The sequence below is a fragment of the Cherax quadricarinatus genome, chromosome 4 (assembly GCF_038502225.1).
Source record: "Cherax quadricarinatus isolate ZL_2023a chromosome 4, ASM3850222v1, whole genome shotgun sequence".
Classification (NCBI taxonomy): domain Eukaryota; kingdom Metazoa; phylum Arthropoda; class Malacostraca; order Decapoda; family Parastacidae; genus Cherax; species Cherax quadricarinatus.
In genome coordinates this window covers 36840007-36860189 of record NC_091295.1, presented here as the reverse complement: position 1 = coordinate 36860189, position 20183 = coordinate 36840007, and the positions used below count along the sequence as shown (strand labels likewise).

Here is a 20183-nt window from a genome sequence, read left to right as displayed (position 1 = left end):
CTGCGGCCTTCTTTGCCCTTCCCCAATCTTCATGACTTTGCACTTGGTGGGATTGAACTCCAGGAGCCAATTGCTGGACCAGGTCTGCAGCCTGTCCAGATCCCTTTGTAGTTCTGCCTGGTCTTCAATCGAGTGAATTCTTCTCATCAACTTCATGTCATCTGCAAACAGGGACACCTCAGAGTCTATTCCTTCCATCATGTCGTTCACAAATACCAGAAACAGCACTGGTCCTAGGACTGACCCCTGCGGGACCCCGCTGGTCACAGGTGCCCACTCTGACACCTCGCCACGTACCATGACTCGCTGCTGTCTTCCTGACAAGTATTCCCTGATCCATTGTAGTGCCTTCCCTGTTATCCCTGCTTGGTCCTCCAGTTTTTGCACCAATCTCTTGTGTGGAACTGTGTCAAACGCCTTCTTGCAGTCCAAGAAAATGCAATCCACCCACCCCTCTCTCTCTTGTCTTACTGCTGTCACCATGTCATAGAACTCCAGTAGGTTTGTGACACAGGATTTCCCGTCCCTGAAGCCATGTTGGCTGCTGTTGATGAGATCGTTCCTTTCTACGTGTTCCACCACTCTTCTCCTGATAATCTTCTCCATGATTTTGCATACTATACATGTCAGTGACACTGGTCTGTAGTTTAATGCTTCATGTCTGTCTCCTTTTTTAAAGATTGGGACTACATTTGCTGTCTTCCATGCCTCAGGCAATCTCCCTGTTTCGATAGATGTATTGAATATTGTTGTTAGGGGTACACATAGCGCCTCTGCTCCCTGTGTGTGTGTGTGTGTGTGTGTGTGTGTGTGTGTGTGTGTGTGTGTGTGTGTGTGTGTGTGTGTGTGTGTGTGTGTTTGTGTGTGTGTGTGTGTCCGTGCTGGAGGGGTCTTCTCTGGCTGCTGTTATCCTGGGCTGTATTCATAATCCCTGGCCATCCTTCCCGCCTCCGCTTGCAGCTGCAATACCTGCGATAACAGCGAGTAACGCTAATGGCGCTTATTATTATGACAATGAATCTCTGATAATGTGGGTAATAATAGCGACACTCATGACGGGAAGGAAGGGGGCAACAAAGCAGGGAAGGTCGTACACACACACACACACACACACACACACACACACACACACACACACACACACACACACACACACACACACACACACACACACACACACACACACACACACACCTACCTACCTACCTGCCTACCTACCTACCTAGGTGGGACTTGTGGCAGAAAACCTCACAAACCTACTGGAGTTCTGTGACACAGTAACGGAAGGAAAGCTAGAAAAATAAAGATGGGTCGACTGCATATTCTTGGACTGCAGGAAAACATTTTGACACTGCCCCACCAAAGACTGATTCACAAATTAGAGGAGCAATCAGATATACAAGGTAAAGTCCCATACTGGATCAAACAATACCTAATGGGCAGAAGACAAGTTGATGGTAAGGGCGTACGTTTCAGGATGGGAAAGTGGAACCTTAATATGTAAATGTCCTGCCATAGGGGATTGACTCATATTTATCACCACTTTCCAGAGACGTGAAACTAATGAGAAGAATAAAACAAAAAGACAGAGACAGGCTACAGGAAGACTTAGACAAACTGCAAGAGTGGTCAAATAAGTGCTTACTGGAATTCAATTCAGTTTAGTTCAAGGTTCACTGTTGGGATGGGGAGAGAGACCAAATACGGAATATTACTCGAGAAGTAAGAAATTACAAATATTGCCCAAAATTTTTGGAGTGAACCTAAAACTCAACATATCGCCAAATTTGCACACAAATCTCATAATATCAGCTTATGCGAAGTTAGCTAATCTCGGAACTACCTTCAGAGCCCTCAATAAAGATTCCTTTATGGCTCTTTATACGACATATGTCGGTTCTATCATGGAGTATGCTGCAGGCAAGGATGGCCAGGGATTATTAATATAGCCCAGAGAACACCCCTCTTACACGGAGTTTCCACTTGGTTCAAGCAGGTACGAAAACCCGAAAAGACGCAGAGGTTTACAACAAAACTAATCTCAGAGCTGAGAGGTTTGACTAAGGAGGAGATATTAAAGGAATTGAACCTGACGGGTTCAGACGAGAGAAGACTTAAGACATCATTGCGACATACAAAATAGTCACAGGATTTGATAGAGCAGATAGGAACATATTTTTTCGAACTGCGAGATTTAGGGTAAGTGGGCCACATTTGGAAGCTCAAGATATTCTAGATAAGCTGTGCAGAAATGTTAGAAATTACTTTTCCAGTCTCAGGATGGTAAATAATTGGAATGAGCCAGTTGACAAAGTGGTAGAGGCAAACTCAATCTATACACAGTTTCAAGAGTAAGTAGACTAACATAATCGTTTATAGTGTTATACAAGAGTAGGTATAATAGACATCCCCCCTCCCTCATGAGGCGAGGAATCAATATTGCCAGCGATGGAAGTTTCAAGAAGCCAGACTAGGAGCTGAGACTCGATCCTAGATAGCACAGTTCGGTAAACACACACACACACACACACACACACACACACACACACACACACACACACACACACACACACACACACACACACACACGCACGCACATGCACACACATGCACACACATGCACACACATGCACACACACATGCACACACACACACACACACACACACACACACACACACACACACACACACACACACACACACACACACACACACACACACACACACACACGTCCATGTATAGCGAATCATCTGGACACACACACACAAGAGTGACCTAGTAGCGACCAGTGAAGAGGCGGGGCCAGGAGCTGTGCCTCGACCCCTGCAACCACAACTACGTGAGTACAGGGTTGCAGGGCCAGGAGTCATGACTTGACCCCTGCAACAACAATTAGGTGAGTACACATACACGGTTGCGGGGCCAGGATCTATGAATCGACCCCTACGACCACAATTAGGTGAGTACACACACACACACACACACACACGGCCACTGAGTGTATATACGTCGAAAGATATACACTTCTGTGTAAAGATTCTTAGTGTCCACTGCACTTATCTGATCGTAACTACCCAGGAGTGAGGTGAGCATCCATTACAATCAGTAAAATTTGCTTAATAAACATGTAGTCAGAAGGTTAGGTATTCTATACAAAACACACACACACACTCTCAAATACAACAGGCCTAGTGTCTAATCGACATGTGCCTAGGACAAAATGGTAACACATACACACACACACACACACACACACACACACACACACACACACACACACACACACACACACACACACACACACACACACACACACACACACACACACACACACTATGAGTTACTCCTTAACTTATGCCTTTTAAACTACACCATCTTACATTAAAAGGAAAATAAGTGAAAATGTATGAGATACAAATAGATGATGAATAGTTAGAGATTCTTAATGCTCTTCTAATATTGTGTATTTTGTTTTCAGAGCCAAATTTGGAATGACCAGCTCATGTGCCCAGTACAAAGCAAATATATTTTGCCCCCAACACGTGACTGTGAGGAAACTCCTATGTACAAGGAAAGTCCTACATGTCTGGTGAATGTAATTTGGCACCTCAAATTGGATTATGCAGTTGGGGTCATTTCAATATTTTCATGAAGTTTTGCCACAAAATATGGTAATATATTGTTTTGTAAATGTTTGCAAACTGTTAAGGGTGGGTGGGAAGGTGTTATAATTAGAATGTGCATAAGCTCACAGGATGTAGGCCCCTACTCAGCAGATGGCCTCAGGTTAACCACTACTCCCTTGATGCCCTCAAAGCATTCTATTGTCAGTGTCTCAAATAATTTATCATTGCTGAGTGCCGAAACTTACTTGTTGTTATATTTAAGTAGTTTCATGGATTCTGCAAGAGATAAGTATATTTGATTGCACCATTGCTGTGTGTGTATTGTTGGGACATCATTAATGCAGTGTTTATTCTGGATGCATCTTCTAAATTGGCTTGTAGTTACTCTTGTTAAGTCTGTGTTCTTTGTACTACCACCAGGTCCTCCAGAGGTAATATTATTCCAAGATTAATATTATCCTGCCAGTGTTAATATTATTTTTTACAGTGTTTATATATTCCAACAGGAGTCACTTTTGTCTTGGAAATACCTTATTTTTCACCCAGTCTGCATTGCCCTGTTAGAACTAATGCTATTCATGTGAAGTCCATATTATCCCAGTGGAACAATTGGAATTCATGTTATTTTGCAAATATAAATCTCATATGTATCAGTATGATCCCGGTGGGTTGGGTACTGCCAAAAATAATGCTACTGGATCAATGCTGACATAACCTAGATGGTTTGCAATGGACTATCTGATGTTCACAGTGTCCTGCCTTAATTTTTTTTTTTTTTTTTTTTTTGTGGGTTTTTTATTTTTGTAGAGACTTCTTACGTTAGTAACTTGGTGGCAGTTGGGAAGCAAAATAGTGGCTCTTTGTGCTTCATTCATTGTAATCAGTACCAAGAATAATTACTTTGTTCTTAAAACAGCTCTTAACTATTTCATATATGAGAGTATATATTTGTATCTAGCAAAGTTGTAATTGCAATGATCATGATTATAGTTACTGAAGCATAAAATAGTTTTGATTTTGTATCTTGACTTTGCACAAGTTTAAAGTTTGTAAAGTTAACCTTTGTTTTTAATAATGTCCAGTGCCGTTCCATAGCAGATGTATAATTTTTGAACTGACAGATTTTTCTATCAGAAAAACATATCCAATTTTCATTCTTGATGAAGGCTTGTAACGTACCTTTAAGAGTGATAATTTTCTGTTGCGGTGTTTGATATATATTGTGCAGACTATTGAAAGTACATGTGCAAATGACATGGAACATGACTAGGGAAATATATATGTGCAGCTTGATGAGTCATACTATAACCTTAACATGATCATCTCCTATGTAGTGACATACAGGCATCCACTTTGGTATCTTCTTTAGCTGTAGGCTCTTATACACTATTGAGATAAATGTCAGAGAAATTTTATTTTGTATATTTTTACTTCTACTGGTGAACCACTTATCTTTGTTATTTAAGAATGAATTATTCCTTTTCATTCAATTTTAAATTTTGCTTAAAATTTATAATTCAGTTAAAATAATTGTTAAGAATGAATACTGTATACAGTAATTTTAAATTCTACAATTGTAAGGTATTTACATATTTGTGTATTTACCATTTCTCTAACATAAATTGACACAATAAGGAATATAGTTGCTAGCAAATATTAAAATCCAAGTCACTTGCTCATTGGCTCACTTGTTTTGTTATGCTGCCAAGAACATTATTTCCTCTGAAATGTAGAATTTTTACGTGACATACAGTGTCACTTGAGCTTTTAAGGTGAATTCATACTTTGCACAGTATCATTTTTTTGTTCTGTTTAAGGACATACGTAAAATGTTGTGCCTTCCTGTGTCCATGACAAGCGCATATTTAATGTCCAAATTCTTTGGTAGCCTGAGTGCACTTAGAAATTAACTGGCAGGTCTTTGTAACATAAATCGTCTTCCTGTTCCATCAGATTGAGGTGTTGTACCAAACAACTCCTACTTCTGTGAGTGGTAACTTATGAATTTGGACCATGAATTTTATAAAGCAATGTCTGTTTTGTTTTTTGGTAATTATATCAAAAGCTTTTATCAAATGATAAGATATTATTAATAATTGATGTTGCATTAATGCTTGTGATATTTTTGCGTATACAAATGATATGAATTCATCTTTTTCAGCTTCACATTTATACACTTGGATTAGGCCTACTGAGTAAGACTGAAGTTAGAAGGTCAAGAATTTGGATTTTGTCAGAGAATATTTTTTAGATCCTTAAATTAGACAAATACTTCATACATGTTTAGAAGGAATGTAAAATATTTTCCATGAAAATACTGCCAGTTAGATTCCTGAAACCTGTTATTTTTTCATCGAATTATGCAAATGTAAATGGAATATAAAGTGAAAGAAAATAGGAGATGTTTACAGTACCAGAGTTAATGATTCTTAAATATTGAGTGTAGCTCTTGAGTCTACAACAAACTCAAGGATTTATACTGTACTTACATTTTGTGTTTGTAAAAACTGCATTAAGAGAATTAATTATGACTTACATAAACCATATCAGCAGCTGATGATAGCTCATCATTTATTGGCATAATATATCAGTGAAGTTATACCTTTAATTTTGATAGTGCAAATTGTAAGGTTATAGAAGCTTTATGACTATTTTGACATAAGAGATATATTCATTGTAATATTGTGTTATGTTACATTCAGAATCAGCTTAATTTCAGAATTTACAATGGGAGTTCCTCAAACATTCTTTAGGGTTAAAGTGTCTATGGCATCAGTTCCTTTATTCATAGATTATGTTAATGGATGTGCTCGTGATACAAAAACCTTTCATTCCTTAGCTGTTCACAAGACACTATCTTATGTACTTTTATATTGAAACATTGTTTTGCTGAATGAATAATTTTTTAAATACGTATATGTGTGTACAGTATCTGGAGAGAGTTAAGGTCCTAAGGAAGACTGTCAAATTTGCCAAACACATTAAGGACATTAGTACTGTATTTCTAAAGCTGAAATTGTAGATTGCATTTATGATACTTAAGAAACATATCACAAATTATTTTGAGAGGAAAGCATATGTGTTCTTGAATATTTCATAAAATTCATTTGTTAGCACAGTTGTTCCCGTTTGTTGTCCTCTTAGCTCATTTGTAGTAGTTATTTGAGTTTTATACTTTGATGCCAATTTACTATAGGCTCTCAAACATAAATTCCATTCAATGTAATGTTGCAATATTTTTATATAATTTAGAGAGATTATATTATGAGTTTTATTTTATCTGAAAAAAATTGTGTAGATATATATCAGTCCCATATTGTCTGAAGTACCGTAGATCCAGTTTCAGTCAGAAATGCCAATGGTACCTCACAAATTGGGAATCTTGGTATATGTTACATGGTTTTTCTTGATGACTGTCGAGACTGGCACTGTGATTTGCCATAGGTACATTATCTATTAACTACAACTTGGCTGAAGGTAAATTTTCACCTCTTGATCATTCTTCTCAAAGTTTTGTGATGTGTGCTCTCAGCTGGTGACACACCCAAAATATATCAGAGGATCATGAATGGTATGACCATTATAGTAGTTAGTGTGAACTCTGTATTTGTTTTGATAATTCCATGTGAAGTTTCTATCCTGGTAATGTTTTGTGGTAAGTATTCTGATTGCTCATTAGTTCAGACAATAAGTCATTTAGTGCAATCCAGTCATACAGAATATTTGAATACAGAATATAGTATTTATATAAGTGATTCTTATTAACAGGGAAACACTATTCAAGATGTTTATTAAAAAACTAAGCATAAGTTGGAATCAATAGTATATTTGAGAATTGCAATACAGTATTTAACTTCATGCAGCTCATTAAAATATTTATGCATGTATACTCCTTGTACCACAAAAACATATCAAACATATTTTTCAGGTTATTTACCAAAATATATATCGGCATCCAAATTTATTCATATCTTAATGTGTGACTTCAAGTTGGTTTAGCAACAAAAATGTAGATTTACATATTGCATTTTTAGGTTCATACGTGAACTTGGGCCAAAATATACAGATTTCTCATACCCGTGTTTACTATTTATGACAATTTAATCCAAACAAGTACAGTGAAACTTGGTGGTTTCCAAATATTGAGATTGTTTTGCAATGGTCATAACAATAATAGACAATTCTGGATTTTTTCTGTTTAACCAGTAAACTATTTTACGAAGGTCATTTAACCCTTTCAGTGGCCATCACGTAGAACCACATCATTGAAGCCAAGGTCTCTCACATAGTTCTACGTCATGAGCTCAGCTCTCTCAGTTAAACTGTGAGCAGTAAATTTTGGCCTAGATATGAGACAATGGATCTGTGCAGTTAGTGTGCACAGTATAAAAAAAATCCTGCCCCATGTGGTGCATGATGGGAAAAGAAAAACTCTGAACTTGTGTTTGATATATAATAATGACTTTGAGGCATTTTCTCGGAGGGTTTTCATAGTTTTATTGGCTGTTTCTTGGTATCATTTGATAGAGTGGAAACATATTGCTGGAATAGTGATGATCTTGGTCAGTTTCATGAAAAGAAGTAGCTTGAAATTGAGCTCGAAGTACAAGAAATATTTGATTTTTGCCTGATTCTCCTGAGGATGAGCAAGGCCCCTTATACCCTCTGGTCTGTTTTATGAGTTTTTAATAGATCTGATTCAATTATTGGAATGCCATAAACCATGACCACTCATTCTTGGTTATATTTTATTATCTGAGAAATAGAATCAATTTTCTATTTTTGAGTGATTATGAATTCAAAATGGAATGCAAATGTAATATATGAAAGACCTGGGGACATGATTAATGAATGAAGGAAATGTTTTAGTGCCAGGAATGTCTACATTGTTTATTTTAGACTTTTTTCATATTGGTATTTTTTTATTTTGTGTAAAATTGGCCAGTTTATTGACTTCTGTGCACTTTATAGGGTAGTTGTAATACAACCTCTCCTCACTTAACCCTTAAACGTTCCAAACATATATATATACGTTCTCTTGCGTAGCACCCCGAATTTTTTGAGAAAAACAAATCGTTATTTTTAATAGGAAAAAAGAGCATATGGTACCCAGGCATCCCCAGTTTTTTTTTCATATGGCGCACAGTGAGTGCGCACACCCATTCTCTCATGTCTAGGCAACTCAGGCTTATCGTGCCAATGTTCAGTGAATGACAAAAGAAACATATATATACGCTTAGGGCACTACGCAAGAGAACGTATACATGTATATACGTTTGGACCGTTTAACCCTTTGAGGGTCGACAGGCCCTCTCAGAAACTCGTTCTCAGGGTCGGCCAAATTTCAAAAAAAAAAAAAATTATGTTTTCTTACGAAAAAATGGAGTTTTTTTTCTTTCTAAACATTATAGGCTAAACAAAAAATTTTTACCGTCAATACTTACCGAGATATGGAGGCGTGAAGTTTGCCAAAATTGAACAACATCTGGTAACATCGCTGACTGCCATCACCCGGTTTTTTTCTATTTACTTTTTTATGTACTATTTTCAATTATTTTTCAATTTTTCTTTTTCTGAGTAACTTTTATGGCATCTGAGGCCAACATGATCATTATTTTGTAAGTTATTTCTTTTTCAATACTACACAATAAGGGCATAAACACTGTTGTCATTATTTTGTTTATAGAAAATATTTACACAAACAAACGATATGAAATGTTGTTTATTACTATTTTTCTATATTTTATATACACATATACAGTCACAGGGAATGTTTCTAGAAGTTCTGTAGCCTGTGGAACTCTTTGAAACATGGTGTCATGCACAGTGGTGTTTTACACTCCTCACACGTAAAACGAGTGTCTCTGCATTGTTGTGGGCGTTTTTTTGTATGTGCACAGATGTAACACCTCTTCTGAGCCTTTTTCTTAAAAGCAGTAGCAGGCAGTTTTACCAGGAAGTGATCACCATGCTTCAGACAAGCAGGTAGTTGTTGATAATTTGGTTGGCGGTCAGTTGCAGGTGCTGTTCCTTGGTACTTGAATACTATTTGTCTGATGACAGACAAACAGAATTCGCCGTACTGTGGTTTGTTTCTGGTCCTCATCTTAAACATATTATAAGCATTGAGCATGGAAATGTCCAGAAGATGGAAAAACAAGTTTGATGTACCACTTATAACTCTTGCGAACACAATCAGCAAACCCAGTCTGCATGTCACATTTGTCCACTGAACACATGTTGAAGGTGTAATCAATCACAGCTGCAGGTTTTAGAATGGGTTCATTGCTTTCTCTATGCTGCCTGCCACTGTCTGCCATTTCATTAGGGTGAACTGATGACAACTGTGTGACATCTCGTTTGTCATGCCACCGAAATGCCATGATGTCATTGGCAGCAAATGCCTGCACCTCACCTCTACGAGTGCCAGCGTCAAACCTGGGCATATGTTTCTGATTTGCACGCACTGTGCCACACACATCTGTCATGTTCACTCACAAAAAATCACTGAGTGAGGGGCTTGTGTACCAGTTATCTGTATATAATATATGCCCCTTACCAAGGTATGGTTCTATCATTGTTCTAACCACATCACCTGAGATGCCCAATAACTTCCTGGTATTTTGCAATGTATAACTTCCAGTGTACACAATAATATCCAATACCAGACCACTGTAACAATCACAAAGCACAAACAACTTTATACCAAAGCGTTTCCTCTTGCTTGGTATGTACTGCTTGAAAGAGAGTCTTCCTTTGAACAGAATCAAAGACTCGTCAATTACAAGCTTCCTGAAGGGATAAAAATGCGTACTGAATTTCTCTTTCAGATACACAAACACATTTCTAATCTTATATGACCTGTCGTTTCTGTCAGGCCTGGTTTTGTCTGAGAAGTGAAGCATATGTAATAACATTAGCACAAATCGATTCACTGGCATTATATCACTGAAACCTGGGGTTGCAATCAGGCGGTCTGTTGACCAGTATGATTTCACTTTGTGCTTATACACATGTGGCATAAGCATTATTGTGGCAAAGAAAAGATACATCTCAGCCACAGTTGCCTCCTTCCACTGGTGTAGACGTGATTTTGGTGAAAGTAATGTGTTTGCCATGGTGTACTCGTAGTATGTGTTGCTTTTCATGACAGTACTTTCCATCAGGGGTTCATCAAAGAATAACTCGAAACATTCCAATTCAGTGGCATTGTTCCCAAGTGTACAAGATGGCCGTATTCCACTTTGGCTGTCATCAAACTGGTGGGCATTTGGAACAAAATTGACAGCTTCCTGCCAATCCCAGGTGCGGTCTGCTGGTGGGTACTAGACAATGACAGGTGGTTGTGGTTGTGGAGGTTGTGGTTGTGGAGGCTGGTGTGGTGGGTGGGTGGGGGATGGTGGCCTTTGTTGTAGATCAGCTGAGGCAGCAGTGTAGGTGGCAGCGTGGGTGGCAGCATGGCCCACTGCTGGTGCCTCACCGCCAACACCACTACCACCACGCACATTTTCCATCCCAATTGCAACAGTATCATCGTCATTTTCACTGTCTGTTCCTGTTGTACAGCCACGGGATGTACTCCGAGATGCACTCCTTCCCCTTGGAATTGCATATGGCACACTACCAGAGTGCATATATCGTCGTATATACTGATGCTTCACTGGGGAATATTGCACTTCACTATCACTACTGGAACTAGTTTGAAGAGCTTGTAGTTCATATTCACTATCACTATCATCACACATGCTCTCATCTGAGTCTGGGATTTGGGAAAATAGGAGTTTCCTCTTGGATTCTGGTACAACTGAACGTGAACAAGACAGCCCAGCACCAGAGGTGGAAGGCTGAGGGTCGTCTGGGTTTTCCTCACTATTACCAATATTATGATCATTAGTTTCGGTCAAAACCTCACCAAAACCTTGAAACTCATCTTCACTGGCACTTCTATCTGTATTAGAACTGTCACTGGGGAACAAAAGTGTCCCAATTCAATGAGGAGTGAGGAGCTTCTTACCGCGAGGCATGGTGGACATTGTTTACTAAGATGGCGTTCCCACAATGCACCACTGGGTCCCAGATTTTTTTTCTACCGCGCACACCGACCACACAAACCCATTCTCTCACATCTAGGCCTACCAGCCTTTTCCCGCGAGATTTGACGGCGCTAGAATTTATGCGTACTAGTACGTCAAAAACCCCTGCGCGTAAGCCGTACTAGTATGTCAAAAACCCTCAAAGGGTTCAGGGTTAACACTGGGGTTCCATTCCTAAGAGTAGGTCAGTAAGTGAATTGGTCGTTAAGTGAGGAGCGTACTATACTGGTAGTGGGTTTGTGTCAACCATCTTTAGATATTTTGTTAATGTCACCTTTGCACCATTTATAACATTTCTGGTATATTTTTAAATGTTTATACAGTAGTTTACTGTATACTGTAATAAACAGAATAGAGGAAATCAGCTCTAATATACATTAGGTTTGCATACTGGTTGGAGAGCTGGTCATAAGTCCGAGTGGTCAGTAAATGAGTATGTTGCTAAGTGAGGAGAGGCTGTACTTAACTGGAACAAAAGGCATACTAGTGAAATAGCTAAGAATTTGGATGAAAGGAGCAATGGAATTGGCTTAACCCCTTAACTGTCCAAATGTAGATCTACGTTCTTATCGCTAGCGCTTCAAACGTAGATGAGCGTTTTATTTTTCCTACATCCAAATTTGTGATGATTGGTCTGAGATGCCTGGTCATTATAGAATGGATCTTAATACTTGGTGTGTACAGTATTAAAAAAATCTGGGACCACTTAGTACCTTGTGGGAGCACCAGTTAACTTGAGTGCTGGTTAGAGCAAAGAGCATGGCAAACACCAGGGATTCACTGATGTCATGTCATATTAACCCTTTGACTGTTTACGCCGTATATATATGTCTTACGCACCACTGTTTCTGACGTATTTATATGCGTAAATTCTAGCGTCTTCAAATCAAGCAGGAGAAAGCTGGTAGGCCCACATGTGAGAGAATGGGTCTGTGTGGTCAGTGTGCACCACGTAAAAAAATCCTGCAGCACGCAGTGCGTAATGAGAAAAAAAAACTGATCGTGTTTTTGGATTAAAATGCCGACTTTGAGGTGTATTTTCGTATAGTATTTATTGTTGTATTCTCGTTTTCATGGTCTCAGGTGATAAAATGGAAAACGTATTATAGAAATAGAGATGATTTTCATTACTTTCACGATGAAAACGACCTTGAAATTGAGCTCAAAGTAGCAGAAATGTTCGATTTTTACCAATGTTCAGGAGTAAGCAAATTGCACCACACGTCCAATACACGTCAACTGGGAAGTCTAATATTCTTTTACTAGTGCACTGATATTATTTATACCATTTTTACAATAATGCATTAGTCTGCCTAACAGTAAATTTTGTATTTTTTTGTATGAATAAAAAATCAAAATAGAAAGCAAGAGTAATATAAGAGGGGCCTAGAGACGTGACTAATGAACAGAGGATATGTTATTTTAGTGCCAAGAATGTCTACATTGTTTATTCTGGACCCTATTTTGAAATTGGCATCTTTTTTAATTTGCGTGAAATTGGCCAAATTGCCAATTTCTGACCACTTTATTGGGTAGTTCAAATCGGTAAATGGGCAGTTTCTTGTACTCAACTGATAGAAAAATGGAGTTCTAAAGGAATAGGTATGAGTTTGGTCAACTGGAACAAGAGAATTGGCCAAAAATAGGGCTCAAAGTTGGCGAAATTGCTGATGCGTATATGTCGCCGAGACCGCTAACTTCGCGGGAGCGTAATTCCGTGAGTTTTCGACCAAATTTCATACTTTTGGTGTCATTACCATCGGGAAAAGATTCTCTATCATTTCATAAGAAAAAAATAATTTTTTTTCCAAAACTTTTGCGACATAGAATGACAGTTTCAGAAAGGGGCTTGTGACAGTCAAAGGGTTAATACTCCTCTTTTAAGAGGAAAGTGATGACTCTGAGTTTAGTGGTTTTGAGATGGAGGTAGCCACAAGTGGTTGAGGAAATATCAAAAACCTTGATAATAGCCCATGTGCAACATTTCTGCAACATCCTTTCAATTTTAGTACCACTGGTAGTGTCATCCTGACAGAATGTCCTATAACCTATGCCCTAAGTAAAGAGAAACAATTCTGGAACATGTGTAATACGTGTTGGGCAGGCCGGGTGGCTGGCTGGCTGGCTCACTCGCTGGCCGGTTGGCTGGGTTTCCAGCTGCTGGCTGGGTGGGTGGCTGATTGATTTAGACTGTCTCTATCTCTGTCTGTCTGTCTGTTTCTGTCTCTGCCTGTCTCTATATATCTCTGTCTCTGACTATTTCTGTCTCTGTCTGACAGGTGCATATAAATAGTTATTATGCATAATGTAAATTACCCCAAAAACCCAGGCAAAGTGCTATACTATGCTTGTAGATATAAGGCATAATAAGAATGACTGGCAAGTAATACGCATTTTCACTTGTTCAGGAATCAGATGTGATGACTCTGCATCGTATGTAATACCTGTTAGTTCATGAGTAGCTCTCCGAGACAGAAAGAGAGACAAGCAGAGACAGGAAGACAGACACACAGAAAGACAGATAAGCAGAGACAGAGATAAAGAGACAGAGCTATACAGACAGACAGGCAGACAAATAGATATACAGACAGACAGGCAGACAAATAGATATACAGACAGACAGGCAGACAAATAGATATACAGATAGACAAACAGATAGACATTTTTTTATTATTATTTTTTTTTTTTTTTTTATTATCACACTGGCCGATTCCCACCAAGGCAGGGTGGCCCGAAAAAGAAAAACTTTCACCATCATTCACTCCATCACTGTCTTGCCAGAAGGGTGCTTTACACTACAGTTTTTAAACTGCAACATTAACACCCCTCCTTCAGAGTGCAGGCACTGTACTTCCCATCTCCAGGACTCAAGTCCGGCCTGCCGGTTTCCCTGAACCCCTTCATAAATATTACTTTGCTCACACTCCAACAGCACGTCAAGTATTAAAAACCATTTGTCTCCATTCACTCCTATCAAACACGCTCACGCATGCCTGCTGGAAGTCCAAGCCCCTCGCACACAAAACCTCCTTTACCCCCTCTCTCCAACCTTTCCTAGGCCGACCCCTACCCCTACATAGACATGTTTGTATGTAATAGTGAAAGCAAACAAAACCAAGGCAGTGCACAATCATCAAATGTCACTCCACTACTGCACTGTCAGCAGTGGAGTGACACTCATCTTACACCATGTTTCAAGGAGTATCATATATATATTCCAGCATGTCTTAAACATTGCTGTGACCTATAAATACTTTGTATATATTTCTAAACAGTAGTAGGTGACCAAGGCAGGTCAAAATGTTCACCTGTCAGTGTGTTTGTGACTATTTGAGTACTATTTCATTACCTAATATTAGTGTCAGAACAAACACTGGCTATGGTATCACAAAAACTACTACAAATTGTAATTATCAGAACATAAAAATTATATAAATTAAAAAAAAAAAAAAAAGGTATATCGGCAGTACTTCTGCAAGCAGCAGGACTCCATGTTACCATCAGGTGAGCATCCAGCATCCACTTCGCGGTCTTATATCTCGGTAAGAACTGACCCTAAAAAAATTTTTTGTCTTATTACACACAAAATTGCCCTCTTTAATTTTTTTTTTTTTTTTTTTTAATATTCAGAGTGCTATGCGAGAGAACATAGATCTACATTTGGACAGTTAATGGGTTAAAAGAAGATTCAAAGTGGGCAAAATCGCCAATGCATAAATTGTGCCAAAATTGCTAACTCTGTGCCTGCATAATTCTGTAATTTTTCCATCAAATTTCATAAAAGATTCTCTATCATTTCAGAGGATTTTTTTTTTTTTATATTTTAAAGTGGACATTGAGAGCAATATTAATTTTGGGGGGTCTGGACAGTGAAAGGGTTAAATTGAGGTTTTCCTGTATATATATATATAAATAAAAAACTAAACTCTATTTGGCTATCATTTTGTGTATCACAACAAGTCAGCAAATTGAAAATGAAGGCTGGGTGACATTTTTGTTTGTTTCTTGGACCATTATCAAGTTGTGAGATATAGCAAAAGCCAACAGTAATAAATAACAAAAAAGGCACAATACCGTGACTGGAACGATACACAAATAATCCGCACATAAAAGAGAGAAGCTTACGACGACGTTTCGGTCCGACTTGGACCATTGACAAAGTCAAAGTCTCTTTATCTTCCTTTGCTTTTATCTTACCTCTGGCTTTCACCATGTTCCTGTCCATTTGTGATACAATGAAGGTTCAGGATGGACTCAAAATTTTATTTAGTCTTTATTTCCAATTTATGGGCTTGTAATTTGTTATCATTTATTCTTAGTATATGTATCGATAGCCTGTGTCAAAAATAGCTACATATATTTCAAAATACACATTACTGCATTCATATTTATTCATACCTTGGCATTCAGAAATTTACCAATTCTTCTTTGGCCCAAATATCATGGAAAAAGAATTTTCTGTAGCCTTTTTCAACAAATTAATCTTTTTTGGGGGGAGAAAATTTTGGCTACAATTCAGTACAGTATAAATTCAGCTCTTCAAGGTTGCATTTAAATTGTATTAGGATCTGGAAGTTGCATTAACCAATAAAGAATATAGATTTTCATTCTTAACTATTTGGTTGTTGAATTGGATTTATGCTTCTGGCTATTGTTATGATGTAAAGCTCAATTGCAATTATAGTATGCTTGAGATGGACATTGTGTACCAGCTACTTGACTGAGATATCATGGTATATTTTTAAATTTGGCAATTTTTTTAACTTTAGCAAGGGTACCATAGCCAGAGGATGAAAATTGCCCTCGAGCTATAGAATCATTTTCCATGCTTCACATTGTGATTGATGATTCTTTTTAGCATAAGTCACATTGTTTGCTCAATTTGTACTGTTGACCTGTTTAAATATTGTACAATAGTTCAAAATGCTTTGATTTTCAGCATATTACATTTATGTCATAGTGAATTTTAGTTGGCAAAAATAAGTGTGGTTAACAGTTAAACTGTTTAGATATGCAGACCAGCTGTATACCTGGGACAAAATATGGGTGTTGTCACATATGTATGAAAATATCATTTCCACTATGGAACATGGAAATGGATCTTTTCTGCTGTACACCTGTTGTTTACCTCAGGTCATGGTGCTTTTATTAAAAATAGGGGATGAGTGAACTATAAAATGTACCAGGACAATTTTATAGTGACCCTGGTACTTTCATACAAAAGCTCAAGCATAGTTGCAAATGAACTTGTACCATATTATGATAACTCAAAGCACACATCAAAGACTAATACGGGTTGGCCATCACTAATCCGGCAATCAGTAATTCGGTTCCATCAGTAATCCAGCACTAATTTCGGCTAGCATAATTTCAAATTTCCAGGGTCACCACACCAACCTGCTGTTACTGTTTGGTGGCGCTACTTGCTTTATAAGTAATTCCAATTTCTTTTTCTCCATTTATTATTATACCCTGCTCACTTTTAGCCCTAGCCATGGTTCCAATGAATAAAAGAAATGCTTCTCGTTGTGTAAAGCATGTATACTGTACATTGTCCATAAAAGATAAGGTTGCTTTGAAGCCACTGTCAGTCGCCATGAACTCAGCTCACTCAGATAAGCTGTGACTGGTAAATTTGGGCCTACATATCAGAGAATAGGTCTGTGTGGTAAGTGTGCACTATGTAAAAAAATCTTGCAGCATGCAGTGCTTAATGAGAAAAAACGGCAACTGTGCTTTTGGTGTAAAACAGCGACTTTGTGGTGTATTTTTGTATGGTTGTATTCTCGTTTTTTTTGGTCATTTGATAGACTGGAAGATATATTACAGAAAGATATAATTTTGATTGGTTTCACACTGGAAAGTACCTTAAAATTAAGCTCAGAGTAGCGGAAATGTTTGATTTTTGCCGATGTTGAAGAGTAAACAAACAACATCATCGTCCAATACATGTCCAACTGGCCGGTCTAATACACAGTCACGAATGGGTTGACATTATTTATACAATTATTACAATAATGCAGTAGTCTGCATAATAGTAAATCCTCTATTTTTTGTGTGAATAAAAATTCAAAATGGAAAGCAAGTGTAATATAAGAGGGGCCTGAAGATGTGATTAATGAACAGAGAAAAATGTTTTAGTGCCACTTAATCGAAAGAATAGGAGGAATACTAGCGAAGTAGCTATAAGTTTGGTAGACTGGAACAATGGAATGGGCCAAAAATAGGGTGTAAAGTGGGTGAAATCGCTTATGTGTAAATATCGCTGTTGGGTTAAGTATTCTAACCTAACCACTCTGTAATCCGGCAAAATATTTTCACTAATCCGGCACCCTATAGGTCCCGATAATGCCGGATTAGTGATGGTCAACCTGTACTAGATTGTTTACAGAGAATAAAATTAATATTCTTGATTGATCATCACAAGTATCAGGCCATACTCACACCAATAAAAAAATTGCGGTAGGAACTAAAAATAGCAATTTGCAAGTGCAAATTGCTGTTTTTATGAGAAAATGTTAAGCCTGTAAGAGTCATACAGTACCAGGAGAATGGGAGGTAATTAGTCTGAAGAACGGAAGAGTGGCTCCAATTCCCTCCATCAGGAGCCCTTCACCCATATCAAGTCACCTTCTTTGAAGGACATGCAACATGGAGAAGCTAGAAAGAAACTGTGTTGGAGTGGTCAAACATTCCTTCTGAGAAGTTGATTACCTATTAAAATAGCTATAGAATGTCTTGTCCACCTAAAAAGCAAAAGAGGTTTCAGAAAGTTCTGATCAGTGGAATATGAAAGATAAGAGAATTGTGTGTTTTGTAATAAACTATTAATTTATATTTACAGTTATACAACTGATACTAAGTTTTGAAATTCTGTTGAAACAGTAAATTGCTAAATCAACTTTTAAAACTGTCATCAGGGATATGCATTTAACAGTAATTAATGCAAAAAATTATCTATAGAGCATAGGCTTTCTCATATTTCTGAACAATGTTAAACAAAATACTAAGAAACATATGTCATGCCTAATAATCCGAATTAGTCAGTCAGGCTGAATTACCCTTAAAATTAAACTTTTCGGGGTTGATAGATATATTATTTTCATTGAAAATGGAATAAAAAATTTTAGTTGAGCATATCCCTAACTTGAGACCTCACCTAACCTTTCCATAAAGAACATAGTTTATTGTAGCCTAATTCTACTCAACATATCATAGATCAATTTAAATTTGTTTGATATTAATGAAAAATCAATGATATATATTTTTTCGTTATCTTCTGACTGATTTTCACAGATTTGTTGCATAAACAAATTTTTATTCTGCCCATTTAGTAAAAATAATAATTGTTTTTTAAGCCAAACTTGCCGATTCAGCTTATTCAGCACGCAACACACATTCCCTTTCCCCCTCACACACACACACACACACACACACACACACACACACACACACACACACACACACACACACACACACACACACACACACACACACACACACACACACACACACACACTCACACAAGATTAAGGGAAATCGGCCTGACGACACTGGAGGACAGGAGGGTCAAGGGAGACATGATAACGACATATAAAATACTGCGTGGAATAGACAAGGTGGACAAGGACAGGATGTTCCAGGGAGGGGACACAGAAACAAGAGGCCACAATTGGAAGTTGAAGACACAAATGAGTCAGAGAGATAGTAGGAAGTATTTCTTCAGTCATAGAGTTGTAAGGCAGTGGAATAGCCTAGAAAATGACGTAGTGGAGGCAGGAACCATACACAGTTTTAAGACGAGGTTTGATAAAGCTCATGGGGCGGGGAGAGAGAGGGTCTAGTAGCAACCGGTGAAGAGGCGGGGCCAGGAGCTAGGACTCGACCCCTGCAACCACAAATAGGTGAGTACAAATAGGTGAGTACACACACACACACACACACACACACCCTACATGATGATCCCTTCTGCAGACTGTTAAATTCTCATTGCCTGAATCATCCTAGAGCTTATCACTCTGATTTCTGTTTGTGTCCTGTATTGTGAGGAATGTGAGATTTGCAGCCTAAAGGAGGAAAGCATGATGTATGGCTAACCCATAACCCATCTTCATCAGAAATTTTGTTTGTGTCATTTTAAAACTTGACATAATGAATCACATCTGCAAATCCATTGATCACAATAACCAATCTTGTAAGTGCACTCCTTGCCTTAATTTAAATGATATATACATCCTTCTTGCTCTTGACAGTACCCAATTTTCAAATGGAAATGTGATATCTATTGCAGTTTTTGAAAGAAAAAGAAGGCATGCTATATGGGAAGCTATCAGCCTTCTCTTACACCAGTTGCCCCTTGCCCATTAATCTAGACATAAAGCAATGACCTAACACATTTACACCTGTATTCAATATGACATCATTTCCCATTGGTTGCTGGAGCACGAAGGCAAGGAGACAAAC

At 38.0% G+C, this 20183-nt stretch overlaps 1 protein-coding gene across 2 annotated transcripts in view; it reads left to right on the top strand.

The window, feature by feature from the left end:
- The window catches only part of LOC138854176 (F-box/LRR-repeat protein 6-like), a 79944-nt gene that overhangs the window by 53719 nt on the left and 6042 nt on the right, over positions 1-20183 (top strand). The window contains exon 6 of one of the 2 annotated variants that reach the window (XR_011393396.1): positions 3480-3672. The gene's annotated coding sequence lies outside the window, so the exon portion shown is untranslated. Of the gene's footprint in view, positions 1-3479; positions 19248-20183 lie in introns of those variants that run through there. The other variant, XM_070095712.1, reaches the window with a different exon arrangement.